Genomic DNA, 23,300 nt, shown 5'->3' with positions numbered 1-23,300 from the left:
AATTCCAGAAGATGACTTTGATTTCTGAACACTGAACTTTGTCACCTTAAGTAGTTTAATAGAACCAGCATCTTTTTGGCCCTTACCAAATAGATGGGAAGGGCACAAGGAAGACCCTTTACACAGATTTTACAAGCACCAGGTATGATTTCAGTCCCTGTGATCAGAAGTGTGCAGGGATTGCTCCCTTGATAACTCCTCTGGGGATGCAGAGAAGGAAGGGGAGACTGAAACATGGCTTTACCCCCCATCCTATGCACTGCCCTCAAAGCATGAACAGTTCCAAGAAGAACAGAGGGTAGTATCAGATGGGTACTCTCTGCATGCTGTACCCTCCCCACCCCCAATGTAGAAGTCAAACTATGCCTATGGCAAAGAGGTGAAATGACCATATGACAACCCTATATAAACTGTAGTCCCCTTTTCCTGGAACTATAGTCCATTCATAAGAATGTCAACAGGAGTAAAATCAGAACCTTTCACCTACAGGATAAGTACCTCAGCTCCTGTTACATAGGTTTCAAATATGGAAGCAAACAAGCTGTATGTGTATTGGACGAATAAGGTACTACTTTATGCCATTGTTTTATAGCTCTGTCTAAAGAGTAAAGCTTAATATTTTAACTGAAATCCCCTTAGGGTTTTCTCAGGTCAAAGTTGCTTGTCAAAAAGTAGTTAGTGATCTGGATAAATTCTGCTCAAGAGCTGGAGAGTTAATGGCTGTTTTGGTTGCAGGGTCAGTAAGGTCAGACTTTAAAGTGCTTTTAGGAACTGTTGTTTGTCATTGATTGTAGGATATGCTGCTCTAAAAGTGTGCTGCTTACAACTAATACTGTGTTTGGGATCAGGCAAGGTTGTAGACAGGGGCGGCTCTAGACATTTCGCCTCCCCAAGCACGGCGGCATGCCGCAGGGGGCGCTCTGCCAGTCGCCGGTCCCGCGGCTCCGGTGGGCCTCCCGCAGAGCGCCCCCCGCGGCATGCCGCCCCAAGCATGTGCTTGGTGTGCTGGGGCCTGGAGCCGCCCCTGGTTGTAGATATTTCACTGATGATATTAACATATCCACACACCAGCAATACACCTATATGCTATTTCGTATTCAATTTATTTCCAGCCTTCTACAATACACCGTAACCTGTCAGTAGGTTTGATCCTACTGGGGAAGGAGTAGGTGAATTCAGATGATTCATTATTGCACTGGGCGCATTATCCCACCTAGGCATCAGAGAGGTAGTAGTGATTTTCTACGGAGATGGAGAGTGAGGACTAGGGTGTGGGCTGAACAGTTCTGAGGGAGGGACCCTGGTAAAAGCTACAACTGGGAAAATGATTTTTTTTGTTAACTTTGGCAGAAAAGCCAAACCTAAGTGTAGATACCTTTTACAAGAGGGGCCTCTGAACTTTAATGGGAGTGTTCCAGTTGGGAAGATCCTGTGTGCTGCAATCTAGCCTTAGAGACGACAACTCCCGTGATACCTTGGGGAAAGAGTGAGAGACTTGCTCTTCCAGGCAGTGCAGGGAGAGCAGGCGGTGGGAAGAGGAGTGAGGTTGCTGGTGTTGAGATCTGTCCCTACTAGGAGCTGCTGCTAGGAAGCCAGAAGCTGCTGCTGAGAGCCTGCAGGGGCTTCGATCGAGCATGGCGTTTTCTAGGGTATTGGTAGCTTCATTGGAGCCAGAGCAGAGACTATTCCTGTGCCTAGAGGTGACTGAGGTGGATCTGCCATGAAGGAACTGTGAGTAACCCCCACTCTTGTTTGCAAGGAGAGGCAGAGTGATCTTCCCATCAAACAGGACCCGGAGCTGCTGACATTTGGTAGGGCCAGCTCCAGTCGTCAGAAGGGTTATGCAGCTTGTTGCCTTGGCTGGACTGATGCACAGAATCTTCAGAGCACTGTCTCCAGCTGCAGATCTTCAAGCGTGCCTATGCAAGCAAGTGTCTAGGACTCTGAAAACCAGAGGAGTGTATACTCTGGGGTGGGGTAACTGCTAGCAGTGTAAATGCTAGTTACATACATTTCATTTATCACTGTATACTATATTTATTGTTTGATTTTATTCAACTGCCCCCTGTGGATTTAAATTAGTGGTGACAATTAATTTTAATCTGTTATATCCTGTTTCTTTAAATTGTTAAGTAAAGGTGTGAAACTCCAATTTAAGTATCTTGGATGTATATTATTTATAATTGGTATGTTTGAGTTAGACCCATGCCACACATTACTATTATTATCATCAGAATCGGTTCATCCTGGAGGTTCCCAAGGCACGCCATTGAATGTGTACAGGGGCTAGCCAGGTGGAGGCACCTCCAATTTTAACTTCCTTTAGGAGTAAAGGGACTGCAGCAGAGGGGTGGATAGAGGATACTCAACATCACCACTGGGATATCCAGGATCTCCTTCAACATCAACAACATCAGGCACCCAGGTGAATGTTGCCTGCTCCCAAGTAACCCAAGGAGGAAAGAGGAGTTGCATAAGGAAGAGTATAGCGTTTTGGCTCAACATAGTGTGTGGACTGTAAAAAGAAAACAGAAACACATACCAAAAAAAAAAAGTTTGGGAAAGGCATCTTCTCACTGGGTTGGATCTTGCAAACTCATAGTCCACCTGAATAGTCCTTATACATAAAGTTGCAGTGAAGCCTAACAAACAGTAATAGCTCCCACCTTTTTCAAACACTTGGATATTTTAGGATGGAACATGCACGGTGGTATCATTTTATTATTCTGCCTTTTAGTCTAAATGCTGATGCTAAATAGAGAAGTACATTAGGAAATAGTAAAGCACAAACTTTTTTCATTGAGAATGAAGTAATATCACCTTTCTTTGAATGTTTACTTTAATTCTATGGACTAGACTGGTATCTAGGCTAGCTGCACACCTATGCAGGGGAGTAAGATACTGTTATCCCCTGCTTGGCTCTGTAAATATTCTCCTCAGTACAGCTCCAGGCACAGGAGGGAGCATGTGCATGAACTACTACCTCCCACCCTCACTTCAAGCAGATGGTGGAGAGGGGCCGGGAGAGAGCGGAGAGCTGGCTGGAAGACTCCAGTTTTGTAGCCAGCAGAGCTAAGGGGAAGTAGGTTACACCTGGTAAAGGAATGAAGTAAGTTAGTCCCCATCCCAGATGACCCTTCCTTTACCCTGAGCAAGGGGGAACAGGGCTGGAACTGTGACTCTCTGCTTGATGATAATTCTTCCCAGGGCTCTCCTGGAGAAGCACAACTATAAGCCATCTCTTAGACAGGGTTGCTTAAAGGCTCAGTCTAGCCCTCGGTGGTGGTGGTGGTGGTGGTGATGATGATTGATGTCATTACACTGCAAATAAAATGACATTAGACACCTTTAGAGGTAAATTTTTCAAAAGATGCATTGGAAGGGTAAAACTGGCAATTGTATGTCTAAGTGGCACGTGTGATCACTTCACCTTTCTCGAGAGGTTGGTACAAGACCAAGTGAACTATTAGCTCCTTGAGGATCTTCTGTTGGATGTCTTCGGGTGGGTAATGTGGACTAGGGATTGTTTTGAGTGCAGCAGTAATTTTAAGCATAATTAAATGCCTAATGGATTGTCTGTACTTAATTGAGGTATGGTATTTGCATATGTAAGTCACCATGATAATTGTATTTAAAAGTAGTTTGAGTCAAATTCTGCACCCATTGAAGCCAGTGGGATGTTTGCCATTCATTTTAATGGTGCTGGAGCAGGACCTTTCTTTGTAATGTTCTGTTTCCTACAGATCATATTTGCAAAAACTGGAGTATGTTTTGAAATAATTTTAAAAGTGGCTTCCTGATTTGTTTAATTTATTTTGCACTAATGTTTACAAAGTTGCTGAGATTGGGGTCTAAAATATAAAAAACTCTACTGCATCTATTAAAAACAAATACCTTTAGAATAAGAGCAAGTTATTCATCTGAATATGTCTACACTACGAAATTAGGTCGATTTTTATAGAAATCGATTGTGTATGTTCCCACTAAGTGCATAAAGTCGATGGAGTGCATCCTCAGTACCGTGGCTAGCATTGACTCACGGAGCAGTGCACTGTGGGCAGCTATCCCACAGTTCCCATGGTCTCCGCTGCCCATTGGAATTCTGAGCTCCCAATGCCTGATGGGGCAAAAACGTTGCAGGTGGTTTTGGGTACATGTCATCAGTCTCCCCTCCTTCCCTCCCTCCCTCTGTGAAAGCAATGCCAGACAATCATTTTGTGCCTTTTTTTCCTGGGTTATCCGTGCAGACACCATAGTATGGCAAACATGGAGCCCACTTAGCTCATCACTGCTGTTGTGAGAATTGTAAACACCTCACACATTATACTGCAGTATGTGCAGAATATGGCTAAGAGATGGCAGCATGAGGATGATTGTGAGGAGGGCATAGACACAGACATTCCTGAAAGCACGGGATGTGGCAATTGGGACATCAAGGCAGCAGAGGGGGAGGTTGATAAAGTGGATTGCTGATTCTGGGCCTGGAAAACAAGCACAGACTGGTGGGACCGCATAGTGTTGTAGGTATGGGATGATTGCCGGTGGCTGCGAAACTTTTGCATGTGTGAGGCCAATTTCCTGGAACTCTGAGAGTTGCTTTCTCCCGCCCTGAAGCGCAGAAATACCAAGATGAGAGCTTCCCTGACAGCTGAGAAGCGAGTGGCGATAGCCCTGTGGAAGCTTGCAATGCCTGACTGCTACTGGTCCGTCTGGAATCAATTTGCACTGGGTAAATCTACTGTGGGGACTGCTGTGATTCAAGTAGCTAATGCAATCACTAACCTTCTGCTAGCAAGGATAGTGACTCTGGAAAATATGCAGGTCATAGTGGCTGGCTTTGCTGCAGTGGGGTTCCCTAACTGTGGTGGGGTGATAGACAGCACACATATCCCTATTTTGACACTGGACCACCTTGCCAACCAATGGTGCTGCAAGCACTGGTGGATCACAAGGGACGTTTCACTGACATCAGTGTGGGGTGGCCGGGAAAGGTGCATGACACTCGCATCTTTAGGAACTCCGGGCTGTTTGAACAGCTGCTAGAAGGGACTTACTTCCCAGACCAGAAAATTACTGTGGGGTATGTTGAAATGCCAATAGTTATCCTTGGAAACCCAGCCTACCCCTTGCTTCCATAGCTTATGAAGCCATACACAGGCAGCCAGGACAGTAGTAAGGAACAGTTCAACTATAGGCTGAACAAGTGCAGAATGATGGTAGAATGTGCCTTTGGATGTTTAAAAACTCACTGGTGCTGCTTGCTGACTAGTGCTCCATAATATCTGTGAGAGTAAGGGGGAGACGTTTGTGGCCAGGTGGGAGGTTGAGGCAAATTGCCTGGCTGCCAGTTTTGAGCAGCCAGACACTAGGGCAATTAGAAGAGCACAGCTAGGCACATTGCGCATCAGAGAGGCTTTGAAAACCAGTTTCTGACTGGCCAGGCTACCTAGTGAGGGTTATGTATGTTTCTCCTGGATGCAAACCCACCCCCTTTGTATATTTTTAATTCCTTGTAAGCCAACCCCCTCCCTGCTCACAGCTGGCAAAGGAAATAAAGTCACTATTGTTTTGAAACCATGGATTCTTTCTTTATTCGTTTAAAAAAAAAGTAGCCTGGGTAGGGTGGGGGAGGAGGGAAGGACAAGGCCACATTGCTTATTGTAGCCACACTACAAATCAAAAAACTGTTTGAATGACAGCCTTCTGTTGCTTGGGCCATCCTCTGGAGTGGAGTGGCTGGGTGCCTGGAGCCTCCCCCCCCGCATTCTTGGGCATCTGGGTGAGGAGGATATGGAACTTGGGGAGGAGGGGAGGTGATGATACAGTGGATGCAATTATAGTCTGTGCTGTTGTTGGCTTTCCTGCAGCTCCACCTGAGCTTGTCCATTTACTTTCCCATTAGCTCAGCATCGCGTCCAGCCTCTTCTCATCAAGTTCACTTAATGCTTCCCTGGGGTCTGTCACTGTTTGCCTCCATGCATTCAGCTGTGCCCTGTCAGTGCAGGAGGACTGCATGAGCTCAGAAAACATGTCATCGCGGGTTTTTTCGCCTTCTAATCTGCGATAACCTCAGGGACGATTTGATAGGGGGAGCATAGAAACATTTGCACCTGTGGGGAGATAAAAAGGAAGAGTAAAATTTAAGAAGAAGAACAAGAGGGAGACTCTTTCAAGTGAATCAAGCAATTCACAGCAGACAGCACATGTGCTTTAGGTACAAGGTGCATTTTGCCTTTTATATTGAGCGCCTTCTCGTATGGTGACACATCACACATGGCTGGGCAACAGAATTCAGTTTCCAGGCAACCATGGTAAGCCCAAGGATATGCGGGGTTGGCTTCTAATGCCTTTGTAACATGTGGGAATGGTTTCAAACTGCAGCACCCTCCTTTCCCATAGCAAGCAATGTCAGTTAGGTTTGCCATTTAAAAGGTGAGGCTGCGGGTTTCACCCCGCCACATGCCTATTATCTGGGATGATCCCTTCTCCCCTCCCCCTGCCACATGGCTATTCTCAGGGATAATCCCTTTTAGCCAAGCGGAAACAGTCCAGCATGACCGGGGTCCTTTTACTGTTCCCTTACAAAAATTCCCCTATTTCAACCAGCTGACCATGAATGATATCCCTCTCCTGAGGCTAACACAGAAAGCTATAGACTGACTGTTGCTTGAATGTGACCAAAATCCAAGACCATTTGGTGCCATGGTTTGTGCTGCAGTGATTCCAGACTACTTGCTACTGGCTTGGTGTGGTAAAGTGTCCTACTGTGGAGGATGAAATAAGGCAGCCCTCCACAGAAACACTCTGAAAGCCTTTGCAGAAGATCTCCAGGAGAGCTTCATGGAGATGTCCCTCCATGCCCAGAAACGTTAACAGACTTTTCCAGTAGTTATACTGGCTGCAAATCCATCCTAAGTCTTCAGGGCAAATCAAACATTAAATGTCCACTTACCAGAGGTGCCTTCTCCTCCTTCAGGGTCTGGGAACCGGCCTTGGGAGGGTATTGGCTCCAGGGTGATGGAAAGGTCCTGGCTGCCGGGGAGAACAGATTCACCGCTTGCCTGCTATGCATTCTCCATCTCCTCTTTTTCCTCATCCACAAAATCCTCCTCCGTGTTGTGTGAGACTCCCTCCTTGCAGGTGTCCACGGACAGAGGTGGGTTAGTGGTAAGGTCCCCCCACTAGAATGCCATGCAGCTGATCATAGAAGCGGCATGTATGGGGCTCTGACCCAAAGCGACTGTTTGCCTCCTTTGTCTTTTGGCAGGCTTGCCATATTTCTCGATTTTAAACCCCAATGATCTCTTTTGTGTTTTTATGGTGTTCACCAAGGGAGTGGGAAGGGATGGGGGGGAATAAAAGTGTTAAAACGGCTTCTCGAGTATATGAGAGGAAGGATTTTAACTGTTTCTGAGTTACAGGTTTGATAACCTATCATTTATATGGAGAAGACTACACTGCCGTGTTTCTGTTGCAAATTCCGGTTATAAATCGAGAACTTTAGTTCACAGAGCCGTCAGCCCTGAATATTGGGACAGGCACCTCAATAATATTATTTCAGGACATTCCTTTTGCTTTCCAGTGTAAATGTGCTTTCTAAATTAGAAGTGTAGAAGAGCTTTATATTAATAAAGATAACTGCAAAAAGAAAAATACAGTAAAAGTTGTTATATCCAGCATGTTGACGGGTGAGGGGGTGCTGGTAAGTGAAAAATGCTGGTTAACTAAGAGGGAGGGAGTTTGGGTGTGGGCAGGGCTGCAGGGTTGGGGCATGAGTTCTGGGAGGGAGTGTGATTTGTGGAAGGGGGGCTTGGGGCAGTGGGTTGTGGTGTGGGAGGAGGTATGGGTGGCGGATCCTGGAGCCACTCACCTCAGGCGGCTCCCCGCTAGCGGCGACCTGTCCCGGGCTCCAGCTACTGCTTGGCAGAGGTGCGGCAGGTGGCTCTGCGTGCTGTCTTTGAGTAAGGCTATGCAGCATTCAAGTCTGCAGAATTTGGGCATGGTGACAGGAGTTATTGCAGATATTTTGAATATAGAGTGCCCTTTAGTAAGAAAATACTTTACCTTCTCAAAAACAATAAATAATCGAGGGTGCCAGCCATAAACATTCTGGCTAAAAACCTTATTCACTATTAATTTATCCAAACCACTTTACTAGAAATCTATCTAGTACAAGTAAGAAAAGCCTTTTATTTTGATTCATTAAAAAGTTTACAAACCTTCAGAGAGAGACAAGGTTGGTGAGGTCATATCTTTTTACAAATCTTACGATTATACTTTTGATTTACATCAGCTGAGGCTTTATCTCTGGGGGGTGCTACTGAGTTACAATGCCATTAAAAATTGTGTTCTAGACTAAACCTAACTGTGTTTCTATAGCAAGATTTTACCCCCAGGCAGGCGAAGGCTTTGGATTGTTTGGAGGGACATGCTTGTAACTAGTTTAGTGGACCATCATGTCTAGATCTTCTGACTGACAGTTGGCATGTAGGCAGGGTCAAAATCTAACTTGTAAGTAATGTTATCTCTGCTCATGTTTTTTGCTTATTACTGTTTGTATTACTTCCACAAATTTAAATAAAGCATGCAAACAAATGCCACATGAAAATAATAATCAAATGTAGTAGAACGCTAACCATGTGCAATAAGAAGATATTTGATATGCTTTTGCTTAAGGAAATACTAAATTTTAAATGATACATGTCAAGGCTCTCAGTGTTGGTAGCACAGTGTTGTACTTTAAAATTTTGGTTTTGGCGCTAGAAGGGAATTTATCATACTTTCTCAGTTTCTATAGCAACATGATAAATGTTGTTAGAACTCTGCTTGGTTGTCTTGATCCGTTTGTGGGTCTGCCTGGAGTGATATGACACCATATCCTAAATGTGCTCATCTTTGACTCTTTCTTGGAAAATTAGGGTTACTATTCAGCCTTTTGAAGTTTGCTGATTTCAAAGCTACCTTGGCAATTAAAGGAGGCTTTTTCTACAGGCAACATTTATAATGATGTATTTGTATAATAGCTGATAATGTGCAAAAAAGGGAGCCATTATGTTTAGCTGTTGCCTTCCTTGTATAGAAGACATTAAACAAAACAACATCCCCCAGAAATATTCCAAGGGAAATAAATAAATAAAATTACATTAAAGTGATATTGATGTGAAGCAGAACTCACTGATGTCACTTGTAATAATTAAGAGAGTAAATCAGGGTGAGTAAGTGGTGGTCTTTTTTTATCTGTATTTTTTAAAAATTATATCTAGTTTTAGCTACTTTGGGGACCCTCAGACCTTGGTGAGGTTGGTTTCAAATAATCAGCAGGGGCAGGGCCAACAGCAGCACTAAGGGTATGGCTGCGCTTGAAATTTCAAAGCGAGTGTGGTCAGGGCGCCAGCGCTGGGAGAGAGCTCACCCAGCGCTGCACGTAAACCACATCCTCTACGGGTGTAGCTTGCAGCGCTGGGAGTCACGCTCCCAGCGCTGCGGCACTGATTACACTGAGGCTTTACAACACTGTATCTTGCAGCGCTCAGGGGTGTGTTTTTTTCACACCCCTGAGGGCAAAAGTTGCAGCGCTGTAAAGTGCCAATGTAGCCAAGGCCTAAGATGCAGCACCAGAAGATGAGGAAGTAGAGAAGGGCTGCAGGAGAGATCAGCTGGCTTGTTCTGTTGAGGCCAGTGCTGAGCTCACCACTGTTGTCTGTTTATATATGTATGTATGTATGTGTATATATATATATATATATATATATATATATATATATATATATAATTTAAAACGTATTCCTAAATCTTTCTGAAACCAAGAATTAGAGTGAATAATAGTGGAAGGAAATAATGTTTTATCATTAACAAATAGTTAATTTTTGCACCTTGCTAGTCATCACTGACTGCGACTTGCTTTGCACAGAAGTAAGTGATTCCACAAAGTGCAAGGCAGAGAAAAGTCATGTCTTTAGTGTTCCTATTTTACCCTTCCTAATTTAAAGTGCTGTGCTGGCAGCAGAGAAAGTCATAGGGAATAAAAGAGGATTTCTTAATGGGGGAGGTGCAGGCTGAGAGCAGCCTAAGGTATCCAAGGGGTAGACAATTCTTAACTCTGGAAACAACTCCTTGTCCTAGGCAAAGCAATAGAGCATGTACATAGGTTGCAAAGGACTAGTCTTTAGCAGCCCCTAAATTACTCAGGAGAGTACAAGTCTACATGGGGAAGGGCTAGGTTGAGAACACTCAGACATGAACAGCTTCACAGGTTAATTTTAAGACTTTCTGCTTCTTAGGAGCAGCTTCAGAGGCAGGAAACCAGAATGAGTAATGTTTTTGAAATGCACTCGTCTAGTGGTATAGTATACAATTTGCAGTTACTGTGCATTTGTCTGTGCAGCTAAGATTAGAATAAACTCTTGCTTGGTAAGGGGGCTGCCTAGCCCCACTATGATGATTACCTAAGCTGAAAGAGTAAGCAGCCAATTAAATTACAGCTTTCATCCAATCCATTTTTACAGATTATTGCTTAACTTTCAGCATAATAAGTTGCCTGCCCCACTCCTTCTGCAATAATTTAGTTCCCTCATTAAGAGTGAACTATCCCACAAATACCCCCTTTCTATTATTTTATAAATACCTTGCATTATTTTGGGGTAGAAATGTAGCTAACTGATACTGGTGAGTGGAGTAGGAGAAACTGTCCAAAGACCTGCTGAAAGAGTAGTCAGGTAGTAGGAAAACCATGAGAGGACAGTATTATGAAAGCCACAAAAAGACAAGATGAAGGAGAAGGGTAGCTGCAGAAAGGTTGAGGAGAAAGGATGATGAGATATGGCAAGGAAGAGAATCTGGCAACAGCACTTTCAATAGATTGGAAAGGGTAGAAGCCAGAATGAAGTGGTTCTAGGATAAAGTTAGAGGATTTGCAAACTGACTCCCTAAATTGTGCTTGCAAAATTTGCCCATGTACCTATTGCGTGCATATAACAGGTAACTGCAAACACTAATTTCTCTTTTATGGTTGCCACTACATTGCCACTTGAAAAACTTTGGCTCAATATGTGCTCACGAAAGTCTTGATACAGGGACTTAAGTGCATGCTTAAATTAGTCCATAGTCAGGATCGGGGTGAAAGTAACTTAAAGGACTTACCAGTACGCCGAAGTCCTGAGTGGATGCATGGCCTCAACTGGAAGAGGTGGGGTCTTTCAACATTTAAAGACCCTGGGGCTGTGGCTGGGAGCCCCAGGTCCTTTAAATTACCCTGGAGCTCCCAGCTGCAGAGGGAGCTGGGAGTCCTGGGGCTCAGGTGCGAATTAAAGGGCCCGGGGCTGTGGCCGCCGTGGAGCTCCAGGCCCTTTAAATCACGGCAGGAGCCCCGCCGCCGCCACCCTGGGGCGGCAGGGCTCTGGTGATGATTTAAAAGGCCCGGGGCTCCGCTGCTGAGGGGCGCCCCTGACCCTTTAAATCACCACTGGAGCCCTGCCACCACTACCCCAGGGTAGTGGTGGCAGGGCTCCGGTAGTGATTTAAAGGCCTGGGGCTACCTGCAGTGGCGGAGCCCTGGGTCCTTTAAATCTCCGCCGGGGAAGCCGGTCCAGTCCGGCATAGCGTATTGGCTTTGCCAGTACGCCGTACCGTACCGGCTTACTTTCACCTCTGGTTAGGATACCAATGAAGCAAAACTTTTTAAGCATGCATTTAAGACCCGGAGACTGATCAGGGATCCTTTCCTGAATTGGGGCCAAGGTTTGCTTTGACTTAAAGAAACCTGTGGGACAAGCTCTTCACATATCTTGTAAAACAAGTTAGTCTATGTCTTATTTGCAGTTACTGTACACTTGTCTCTGCATCTGAGATTAGAATAGGTCCCTAAATGTTTCTCTGAACTGAACAATAGACTGGGTTGTTATGTGATAAAATGACTTTAATAAATCATGTAGCAGCCTGGCCTTTCATGGTTGAAATGAATTACATTAAATCAATAAGATATTCAAATATATCTATCTCTATTACTTTAATCCCTGGACTCTTCTGGTTGTTACAATGTGTAGAAGCAGCATGACTCAAATGTATTTTTGCTGTGATACTAATTAAAAACTAGAATGCAGAAAATTATTTTAATCTGATCTGTTGACCAGTGTTCAGGCTCCATGATAAAAAAATATGGAAAATTCTCTCCATCTCTCCTTGATAAAACTCCATGAACAATTAATCTCTGGGTGCAGCTGTATATTAGTGAAGATCTCAAATACAGTGAGGCTGGGCCTTTGTGGAGGTCCACTGGGTTTATGCTGGTGTGATTCACTGGAGTTACACTAGTATAGAATTGTTGTAAACCTATGGATAATCAAGCTCAGTGTTTTTTGGTTAGTTCAGTCAGAAGTCTGTGATAAAAGTTGGAGAATAGCAATTGCTAAGGGAGTTGGCTCTCTCAGTATGTTCTTCTATATCTTCTAGACAGGGAAGGCTGGAGACTGCCTGATCACTAGTAAGATTGTTCATCCTTTTTTTTTTTTTTTTTTTAAAAAAAGAATGCAACTGGGAGATCATAGCCTACTTAATAGTTGCCAGTAGCGCATATTCCCTACCACAGGCTTATACAAATCCGAATAAATATGAGGCATTCTTATTTGGCTTTCATCATACATTAAGGGCAAGGGGTCAATCTCATAGGACCTCTGTATGCATTCAAGCCCTCCGATGATGAAACTGGATGAAAATCAGGAAAAGTGAGCATTTGCTACCTTCTGCCTTTACAGTGTCCCTGGAACCAGAGAGATTATGACAAATCACCATAATTGTATCTGAGAAGATGATTAAAGACTCCTTGAATCAGGAACCATTTAGATATTGAAGACTTCATGAGGTAGCCTGTATTATTTCAGAGAAACAACCCAGTCTGCTGTTTGGGACTGTATAGATGGCATTACAGAGGAAAAGAGAGACCCTGTAATCTCTCTGAGCCATTGCATAAGAATAGGAAAAGCTTAATATGATGGCGTGTGATAGATATGGCAATTTCCTGTGATATCTTTAGGAGATCTTACTAGTTTATGTATCACTGTGGGCTGAGGAATTGTACATAATTCCATGGGGGTAGAGGGACCACAGTCCTTCAGGAACTAAGAACAATGAGAGGTGATTAGGCAGATTCATTCAGGTTATAGCATCTCCCGAGAAGCATCACTGAGAAGCTCACATATTCTGGTTCAGCCTGGATTCACTAGAGACCAGCAGACAAGAAAAGGACTTTTGGATAAGTAGCTGAGTTTAAACTGACTTGGGGCCTTTGTTCTGATCCAGCAAATGGACAGGACTTTCTGTCCAAGAGGAGACCCCCAGTCCTTAGGGAAGGATTGGAAGGACTGACATCAACCACAGCCCTTGTTGCGATGGGGTGGGGGTAATCTCTGGTAAAGTTATTAGCATGCATGTAGCTTCTTTTATTGTTTTGTTTTATTTTCCTGTAATGCTTTTACCTTAAGTATAAATACACTTGCTTAGAAAGAGCTGGGTGGTAACTTATAACTGTGGGAAATTATGCTGTATATAGCCTTAAAGGAGAAATCAGTGCAAGCCTGCTGAGTCAGACTGAGTTACTGGGGAACTCAATATAGGCTGGGAACTGTGCAGCCTGGAAATGTCCTGGTCAGGAGGGGGAGAGATGTGGCTCTGTACCTGAGAGAGATGATGACTTGGGAGCCTGAGAGTACGTTCCTTTGCTGGACCAAGGAGAGCAAATACAGTTGCAGTTGCCCTTAACAGTGACATCAGTCTCCTTCTGTCCTGCTGTGCATTGGCACCTGAGCACTTCATTTGGAGTGGGCTGCTCTAAATGAGGAAACCATTTGATTGTGGGGGAGCATCTAGATAGAAAACTATTCATTGGTTAGTCATTTTATATCTTTTTAGTCCTAAAACTATGGCAGATCACGAGTTTAAGAAACCAAACTCAGTGTTCTGTGTACAAAAATAAAATAGTTATGTATGATTTTAACAGGCATTCTAGAAATATGGTGAAATTTAATCAGGAGTTGATTAAAAGTTTTCTTGCTGCTGATTGCATCCGTCCTGTCACTCAAGTATATGTAATCCTATAGCCACCTATAGCGCATTCCTTTTTTTTTTTTAAATTTATTTTAAGCTAAAGAGAACAGTCTTGAATCAATCTAATTTGACTGGCAGCAGGAATTGCATCTCCTGATACATTAAGAGAAGTTATTTGATTTTGTAAGTTCCTGGACTCCTTACAGAAAACGAGACAAATTCTTCTGTTACACGTGTGTAACTTCACTGCAGTTAGGAGATCAGAGTCTTTCTCAGTATATTCCCACAGATGAGAAAGCACTAGTTCTTGTGAAAAGTCACTAAAAATCTAGATGCATCTTATACATTATCTATTGTTTATGTATTTTGATGGTCATTAGTTATTGCATTCATTCAGAAGGGCAGAAAGTAAGATCCATGTTTCAGAATAGGTCATTGTTCAAATATATTTTATTTAAAAAAAATCTGTTTCAGCAACAGTGGATTTATCACATTTTCCCCTTTCCTATTCTACTCATTCCAGTTCTTGACAACATTCCTTTATTAAGTGCATAAAGTGAGACCACTGTCTGTGAATGAACATGGCTGTGGGCATGTGAACACCCCCGCCACCCCCCACCTCACACCACACACATCTTCTATACCTTCATATCCATTGGTCCAGGCCTAGTGGATTCTACTTTTGAGTCTGGATACACAGCAGCAATAGACTCCCTGAATTTTTTTTTGTCACAATCTGGACCTTCATTCCCTTTTCCCAGACTCTTGTTGATAGTAGTATAAATAACTTTCTCTAATCAGCACAATCAGACTCAGTGTACCTATACAAGCGAGGAATCTGTGGGATGATGGCCTTAGGAATAAGATAATCACAGGAAATCTGTTAACAAACATGTTCCCCTCTGGTTATTCTCCCTTTAAAGTGGGGTTGACTTGAGCCTCCCAGGAACTCCAGCTTCACAATCTGCGAAGCTAGTTCACAGTCCAAAAATTATCTGATTTTAGAGAGATGATATTTAGATTTAATATGGCTATATAGTTTTGCAAGGAATAGGATTCAAGTTTGAGTCAGTCAGTTGGAGATTCTGGCAGTCAGTGCTGGCTAAATGTGCAAGATGTGTACCTGCATCTGGTAAAAGGCTTTTGTATCCCTCACTGTCCCTGTGGTTAGGCTAGGAAGGGAAGACCCTTCTATTCTATACATTTACACCTCCCCAGTGAACCACTTCCTTCATGGTGGTTGTGAGTTGTTTTGTTTTTGATAGAATTGATGGCAGCAGAGCCAGTACCATTGAGAAGTGAAGACCTAGTAGAGGTAGATTATAGATTGATCTCTGTCTATGTTTTGTTTTTGTTTAACACTACAGCAGCCCGCCGCTCTATCCAGGAAGCCCTGAAAGTGTTTTGCTGGCTAGACCTTCTGGATGACAAAGCCAAGAGTTCTCTGAAATGTAATTGGTCTTTAGTTTTAATTGGGGAAGCAGTTCCAGACAGCCTAGAGCAAAATCTTTCTGTCATCAGACATTATAAGAGAGATCCAGCAGAGCATTCACTCAATTCAGGCTTCTTACCAGCTGCATAAAGCAGAGTTTCTCAAACTTGTTTTTGTTTATGGATCCCTTTTCAAATGTAGTGTTAAGCACAGACCTCCAACCAAGAAACTGATTGACAGGGTATATGTGTACTTCATATAAACATGAACTGTTAATAATGCTTTAAGAAAAAGAGCATAAGAGTACTTACATATGTCAGTAAGAGGGGTGTGCCTGCTTTTTACTGCAGAATCCATCTATCCTTGGTGTGATGGTTGACATTTTGATGACCCCCTGTGCAGTTTCTAATGACCCCCAGAGGTCCCAGGACCCCAGTCTGAGAATTGCTGCCATAAAGGAATGGGCAAGAGTCTCCTAATTATTACAAACAGAAATCCATTTTCACGTACTGCGCAGGATTTTCAATAGCGCTTAATGGGTCCTGACTGCTCCCATCAAGGCCATGGCACTGATGACTTTTGATGCCAATGGCATTGATGCTTTCTGAAGTCAGGCCTGTGCCTTTTGAAAATTTCACCCCCCTTCCCCCCCGATCCTTGCAGTGGAGACCAAAGAGAGAGAGAGCCCTCTTTTACTTCAACTAGTTTCTAATAAGGATGCAGGACAAAACTTTTGGGGTTCAGAGGCTGGGCATTCTTGGTGGAAGGCCCTTGTCTGTGGAACTCTCTACTACAAACTTTACTACAAAATGCCTTTTTCACAAGCTTGTCTTCAACAATGATAAGCACAGAATGGCCCAGCAAGATTTACTTGGAGTTGGTAACCACAAATGTGAACATGCAGGAGAACGGCATAAAGCTAAAGAATGACCGAATAATATTGTTCTGTTGAAGATACGTGATGTGCCTCTAAAATGTGTTGTGTCTAGATAGGGCTTTTGTTTGGGGGGTTTATTTCATTGGGGGGGGCTTATTTTTAGAAATTTGAGTTTTATGTGATGTCAAAAAATCGGGGATGGGGGAGGGATTCCCAGGTTTTCTCTTTGTATATACAGTAATGGGTTGTGTGTGTGTGTGTGTGTGTGTATAATAATATAAAATAAAATTCATTATATATACTATGTATACTATCTTGTGTGAGTGTATATAATATACTGTAATGAGTCATCTGTAGGTACTGTTCCCTATGTAATATTTCTCAAGCCACCAGGGGCTTTTCTTGTGGCCACAGCCTCCTGGGCTATGATTGCAGGGGGAGGGGGCAAAGCAGCAGCCCTTCTCCCTCTCTCATGCTCCTGGATGTACTGTCTTGGTGTTGATTACTGGGGCTGCCAGCAGGGGTTGGGCCCTGCCCCCCTCCGGAGACACCTGGGGCACAATGCTGGAGGAGCAGGCAGCTAGTGATTTTCCCCACCTTCCCAGCGGTGGTGGGGCTCACTCAGGCCATGTCTACATCTAAAATTTTGCAGCGCTGGTTGTTACAGCTGTATTAGTACAGCTGTATAGGGCCAGCGCTGCAGAGTGGCCACACTTACAGCAACCAGCGCTGCAAGTGGTGTTAGATGTGGCCACACTGCAGCGCTGTTGGGCGGCTTCAAGGGGTTTCGGGGAACGCGAGAGCAAACCGGGGAAGGAGACCAGCTTCGCCGCGGTTTGCTCTCGCGTTCCGCGAACCACCCTGCAAACCGCAGGGAAGGAGACCTGCTTGCTCGGGTTCGGGGAACGCGAGAGCAAGCCGGGGAAGGAGACCAGCTTGATTACCAGAGGCTTCCTCAGGTATGCTGGGATACCTGCTTATTCCACGGAGGTCAAGAAAAGCGCTGGTAAGTGTCTATACTTGATTACCAGCGCTGGATCACCAGCGCTGGATCCTCTACACCCGAGACAAAACGGGAGTACGGCCAGCGCTGCAAACAGGGAATTGCAGCGCTGGTGGTGCCCTGCAGATGTGTACACCTCCTAAGTTGCAGCGCTGTAACTCCCTCACCAGCGCTGCAACTTTCTGATGTAGACAAGCCCCCAGACTTTAGGCTTCAATCCTGAGGTGGTAGGGCAGCAGGCTCAGTCTGTGGGACTTTGAGCTCTAGTCCTGGGCTCCGGATGCGTGGTGGCAGGCCCCAATCTGTGCCACAAGGCTTCGGGCTCTATCCCACCACTGCCTCCCCTGACCCCCACCCCATTCCAGGGTTTAATTTGTCCCCAGGCTTGCCAGGGTTGAGTAAGTCTGCTGTGAATAGTGATACTTGTATGTTTAATATCACTTTTCACAACTGGCTTCCTAGCTAGCAATAAATAAATTACAATGCTTTGGACGTATTTATGTGCATATTTATTCATTTTTCCTAAAACAAATTAAGTGTTTTAGGGAAAAGTGTGAGAGTGGCCACCAGCAAGAGTTGGTGGCTGCACTCTGAGGCCATCAAATAATTTGTCCTGAGAACCCCTGCCCTAGTGCACTTTAACTTAGTGCTGTTTGAAACAGTACTATATTAAAGGGCACTAGGGAAACTTTAGCGCGCACCAGCAGGATCTACATGGACCAATTAATGCACAAAACATTATGGCACTTTAGAAATCACACCTCAGTAGTTAGCATTACTGCTCTTTGTAGACAAATCCTTAGATACATGTAACTGTTTCCTGCTTTTACAGTGTTTATTTGAGGGACCTCAATTTCATTTTTTGTATGTGTGTTGGGATGTTTGAGTTAAAATAAATCAGAAACCCTATAATTTATAATTCCTAAATACTACATTGACTGCATTAGAAATGGAGTGGATTAGTAAATCACCATACTAGTTTGACTAAACAATACATAGTTGTATTGTTCGTAGCAGTGTTGACTCTCTTCATTGGGTGGAAAAGGATCTTCTAATCCCAAAACACGCTGCCTTCCCCAGAAGAGTAACTGTTTAGCAATTTAGCAGGCAGTTTGTCATCTTTCAACTCTCCCTGAGAATATGTGTTTAACTCGTTAGACTTTTCATTCACTCAGTGTGGTGAGATTTTCCTTAGACTTGTTTTCTTTTAGCATTTTACTGTGTTTTGTAGCAGGGGTTGGGGTGATTTGGGGCAAGAGTGAGTTGGGAAGAGAGAGGGAGAAAAGGGATTGAAGAAGGAAAGAGTGATTTTCACAAATGTCGTCTTCATTTTATGGAAGCAAGGGCTTTCGTATGATTTCTCCTGATCCCTTTGCTTATAGGTAAATTGGGAATTTAAAAAGCATTCATATCCCATGATTTGACTAGCCTCAGACATGATTTGGGAATCTAACTTAGCTTGCTTTAGAAGCGATAATATAGAGCAATCTTCTGCAATATCCAGGGTTTCCTCCTTCTCTCCAAAATGGACACTTTCATTGTAGATTATAGTAGTAATGTAGTGTTAGAATCAGGGCTTTGGAGCTGTGGTCCAGCTCCAGGCAGAAACCCGCAACTCTGCTGCTCCAGGCTCCGCTCCAAAGCCCTGGTTAGAATAGGAAATTGGAAGTCAAGACCTGGGTTCTGCTCCTCACTTTTCCATTGAATGACTCTCTCAATAACCTGAGCAAGTCACAAAACTTTATCTCTGTTATACAGATATGGAAATTGAGACAATGTGTATTAACCTGTGTGTAGCACTCAGATCCTTGGATGAAAAATATTGTATAAGTGCTAAGTATCACTATCTCCCTATATACTGTAAACCTGTTAAATCCCCAAATTGTGGAAATTGCATCACCAGATTAGCATAATTTATTATGAGATACGTTATCAGAGAGGTTATGCAAGAATATAGTCATACAGTTCCTCATACATGTCTCTTTCATAGTTCAGTTTGTTTTGAATTCTTTTTAAAAGGACTATATGCTTGTTATTTTTTGTTTTGTTTTAATTACAAAAGCCACTTAAAACCTTTTGGAGTCACTTTGATTTTTCCCTAGACCGGCATATGCAATCATTTTATCTACCGCCGTGTTTAAAACTGAGACCATAGATATCAAAAATATAACCAAGATTTCCCTGTTGGCACAAGGACGTGTTCCCAGGTGAATACAGTTTGATGCATTAGAAACTGATGACATTTATTTACGTTTTGGGGGGGCTTTGTTTTTTCAGTAAAATTTCCTGGTTTACTGTTTCCCTGTAATATTGTTACCAGCAGCTTTCAAGTTTTGTAACATTTTGAATATAAAAACAAAATGAAAGACAAGTCAGTTTCTCAAATATAAAATGTGTTTCTGCACAGGAATGCAGTTTCCATTCTTTTGTCTTAAAATCAAACAGGAAGTAAAATGGTGGATTAGTTTATGTAAGAACAATGTAGTAACACTTGGCTCAGGACTCAGCGATTGAAATACTGTTGTTTGTTGTTTCTTGGCTTCAATAAACACCTTGGCTCCAAATGCTCTTTTGAAAGGCTGTATTCTGTTGTCCTGAAATTAAATGGAATCTGCCTCCTGAGCTAGTTGTATTTGAATACTGCCATTTTTGGAGTCACACCTCATCAGATCACCTTACTTTGAAGACATTCTACTCAAATATGTAATTGCAGGCTGGGCAGTTGGAAACTAGTAAATTGAGCACGTTTGATATGAAGTCCTTGAGAAACAACAAATATGGGGCCTCAATGTTCTGCCTAGTGTTTATGGAGATATGGGGGGCACTTTCTCCCCCCACAACCACTTTAAGTGGCCCACATAAAAGCCAGTCAGAATTTTGGTCCCTTACACTCATGGGGGCACAGGATCTGCTCTGTCCCTGTTATGGACTGGGATGTAGGCAGTCTGGGCTAATGGTCAGAGCAGGAGTTGGGTGTAGTGGGCTGAGCAGGCATCCAGGTTGGGGAATGAAGCTAAGGGTCAGCACCAGAAGCAACTGCCAATTACCAGAGTCCAGGGTTGAGCTGGAGCTAGAGTTAGAGACCTGGGTCAGAGCCAGAACTGGTAACTGATGATTGGAAGCGAGGCAAGCGGGAAGGCACGAACTGGAGGACAGCCAAGAACCAGGACCAAGAGCTGAGCAGGAATCAGGAACAGGGTTGGGCGTAGGCTGCAGGCACGAGCGATGTCCAAAGCAGCAGCAACAGGAAATAGCCTAGTTGCTTCTGGAGAACTCGCTGATTGCTTAAATAATATGGTTGGACTAATTAGTGGAGCCAGGCTATTCTGGGGTCCCAGGGTGGTGCCATGGCTGAGACTGTAGTCCTACTTAGCTTCTCAGCCCCCCCCAGTTTCAGTAGACCTTGGGTGGAGGCCAGGATGTGATAGCTGTCTGGAAACTCACAGGCCCAAGTTTAAGACCTGGGACATCACACACTGCTCCCCTAGGGACACCTGGCATCCCAGAAGAGGCTGAGGAAATGGTGTCTCTGTTATCCTCCCAGTCCCCGCCCACCCAATTCATTGTTCAGCAGAACTGGTCAGCCAGTCAAGGGATGGGAGCCTCTAATGATTAAGAACACCATGTATGTGTAAAAGGATGCCCATTATCTCTTGTTCGTTTCATCATTGTTACTGGATAGCCAAGATAATGTCAGATGGCAGTGGGATAGAGCTATTTTATTATGAATTTCTCTAGTCTTATTTTATTTAAAACATTTACTTGTAGTAGCATTAAAATCGCTGTTTAGATGAAAACAAACTAGCTTGAAACAGATGATCAAACTGCTGTGATTTACCTATCATGTTCCATGTCACCCTTTAGATTCATGAAGATTGTTCTGAAAACAAGATAATTATAGTTCATTGCATAAATGTTTTAGTAGATTTAGATTAGCTGACTTCATTTTTCTACAGTATGTTTTTTTTGAAAAAACTGCTTTTATCAAGTGTTGACTAAGCATTTAAAACTGCGTTTTCTTTCCCTCCAACCCCTTCTAGTTTTCAGTTCTAAGTATTTTTGCTGCCTTGCAATGCTTTCAGTCACTTTAAGGGCATTAGCTGGGTTGTGAACTGTGTATTATTTTTTTTTAAATCATAATCTTTGTGGGAAAATATTCAAGATTTGTTTTAATACAATAGATAGGAAAATGTTTTAAAGACCCTATTGTCACAGTTTGAAGTATAGGGAGTAAATATGCTGATTCTATTGCCATAATAAACAACGATTTGGAAAACATTTAGGTTTGATAAGTATTGTCATTTTTTTTGTAATTGAGCTCCCTAAAGGCAATGAAAAATTCTCTTGTCAACAAAATTCACATTTATGCTGATGGTAGATTAATACAAGGCTGGCGGCTTTTCTGGCAAAGAAAGAACATATGTTTTTAGTGGAGGCTGTTGTTCCTTGGAATGTGGGGACCTGATTTTGGTCTTAACTGGCGTTGCGGTGCAGGGCCGCCCAGAGGATTCAGGGAGCCTGGGGCAAAGCAATTTTGGGAGCCACTTCCATTTAAAAAAAAAAAACGGTTGCAATATTATAGAATACTATATTCTCGTGGGGCCCCCTGTGGGGCCCGGGGCAAATTGCCCCACCTGCCCCCCCACCCTCCCGGGCAGCCCTGTTGCATTGTGCCAGTCCACTGGTATAAAGCAGTTCCAGTTGCATGAAGACTCCACTGGCAATCAGGAAATTCTCTGGTGTTGTAGGCTCACATTGTGGTTCTTCTGCCATCCTCCCCCTGATCCCTGGTGTAAGGGACATGGTGGAGAGAAAGGGGGGTGGTCAAGGAGCTGTTGCACTCAATTGGTCTCTGGCTACTGAACTGGATCTAACCAGTAATGGGTAGAGGGTGGAGTGGAGCCCTGAGTCTGTGCTATCTTGTTCCAGAGACTGGCAAAGGTGTGCACCCACCTCAGAATTGGGGAGCTATAAAGGTAGTGAAAAGCAACCTTGGGCCACTTGCCCTCCACATTGTCTGACCAAAGAATTGAGACTAGCGTGGCTCAGCAGCTGCACACAGTGTAAATATTCTCTCTTAGTCTCCAAATCACTGCTCAGATAGTACTCATTGCTGATTTCAGCTGTGGAATACTGTTAAAGAGCATACAGAGAATGGTGGTCATTTTGCCCTTCCAGAGGGCAGTAATCAATAAGGGCCCATCATCTAGAAAATACTGGATTTGGGGTATAGATAAAAACAGTGGGACATCAGATAGGATAGTAAGGGATTTATTTTTTCAGAGATGCTCCTGAAGGGCAAACGGGTTTTTTTTGTCCCCGTGCCTTTTGTGTGGTGAAATATGGCCAGGGGCCGGGGGAACGACATAGGAAATAACTAAAATGAGGTTTAATTTGAATCACAGAGGCCAGTTCCACAAAGTTCCAAGCACTGTCAACTCACGTTGCTTTCTCTGAGAGCTCATGATGGTAAGCATCTAGTTGGGTGCTTAATGTGCAGTTAAACATAACTCTGTACAAATGCCATTATGAGGCTCCATATTTGTTGTTTCTCAGTGACTTCATGTCAAATGTTTTCAGTTTACTACTTTCCAGCTGCCGGGCCTGCAAACTCAACCTGGGCTACAAGGATGTGTCTACACAGCATTTTGAAATGGCAGCCTGGGTCGATAGACTCTGGCTAGCAAGGCTTGTGCTAGCACTATAAAAGTAGTTGTATAGACAGCACTTTGAAGCTGTTGCGACTTGGGCTCAGAAGCCTACCTGAGCTCCAGCCTGAGCCACAACTTCAAACCGCTCTCTGTCCAGCTGTTTTTAGAACATTTGTGTGAGCCCCACAAGCCTGAGTCTGTCAACCTAAGCTGGGACACTCGCTCCAAAATGCTGTGTAGACATAACCCGATTGTTCAGCTGGATTCTTTCCTTTTCACACATTATCACCATTATAAAAG

Source organism: Gopherus flavomarginatus, chromosome 2, assembly GCF_025201925.1.
Source record: "Gopherus flavomarginatus isolate rGopFla2 chromosome 2, rGopFla2.mat.asm, whole genome shotgun sequence".
NCBI lineage: Eukaryota > Metazoa > Chordata > Testudines > Testudinidae > Gopherus > Gopherus flavomarginatus.
Note: the sequence above shows the minus strand (reverse complement) of the source record.